Genomic DNA, 1,120 nt, shown 5'->3' on the forward strand with positions numbered 1-1,120 from the left:
CACTGGCAGAGGGGCCGGCGCACCAGTGAGTCAGCAGGAGAGGCGCAGCCGGGCTAAAAGCCCCTAAAAGTTTGAGGAGATCCTGCCAAGGCCTGATTGGCCCCCCAAGGTGGTTTCGATCAATTATTAAGCGACAGTTTAATATTTCAACAATTTTTTCGCTCACAGAGAAGTGAAACACTTCACGCTTCCCTTGCATCTCCCAAACAGAGCCCTCAGCGAGTGTGGGGCCAAAGCCCCCTTTCCGCTGATATGCGGGGGGCTCCCTGGGCGCAGCCGCCTCAGCAGTGTCCGGCCCCGCCAGGGTGGGACCCCAGGGCGGCAGGCCCCTCCGTCTCCGGCTGCCCCTCAGCCTGGACTTGGCCCGTCGCCTGTGCTGCTCCCGCTCTGGCTCTGCGAGTCCTCTCGCCCCTCCGGCCTGCACCCCGGTTCTGGCACACATACAGAAATCTTCAAAACACTGCCTGGGGGCCCGCATGGCCTGCTCTGCCCGGCGGGAGTGGGCCTGTGGGCAGCCGCCGCCCCCGGAAATGTGCCCGCCCAGCCTCGGCCAGTATGACCCCCCCGCGCGCGCCTGTCCGGTCCGGCGCTGAGGCCAGAGGCGGGGGGAGCGCACCAGCCCTGCGTGTCCACCTGCGTGCAGCCGCCCGTTCTCTCACCCCGTTAACTCCGATAAGACGTCCCCCACCCCGGGTTCATGCGCCCGCCCACCTGGCCTGTGTCCACACAGCCCTCAGCCCCTCACCCGTTTGTCGCTCCCTCCATTACCCATCACCCGCCCACCCGTCTATTTATCCACACGAGCGCGAAATGCCACCTGCCCGGCTCAGAGGCCAGGTACTGGAGGCCACTCGCTGAAGGGACACTGACCCCTGCGCGCCGACGAGCTGCCGGTGCGGAGCCCAGATGCCCGCACGTCTCGCTGGACACGGAGGGGGTGGGCCCCCAGGGCAGCGGCCCCCCAGAGCAGGCCGGGCCCTGGCTCCCGGGGAGACCAGGCGGCGCCGCCCTCCCAGCAGGGGGGGTCCCCACCGCCGGCAGCGGGGGTCCCGGTACACTCACCCCCAGCGCCCAGGGCCCTGCCTGCCACAGCACCCACCAGCCTCGTGGCTAAAGCTGG

This window comes from Condylura cristata, unplaced genomic scaffold (assembly GCF_000260355.1).
Source record: "Condylura cristata isolate star-nosed mole 26May11 unplaced genomic scaffold, ConCri1.0 scaffold00060, whole genome shotgun sequence".
NCBI lineage: Eukaryota > Metazoa > Chordata > Mammalia > Eulipotyphla > Talpidae > Condylura > Condylura cristata.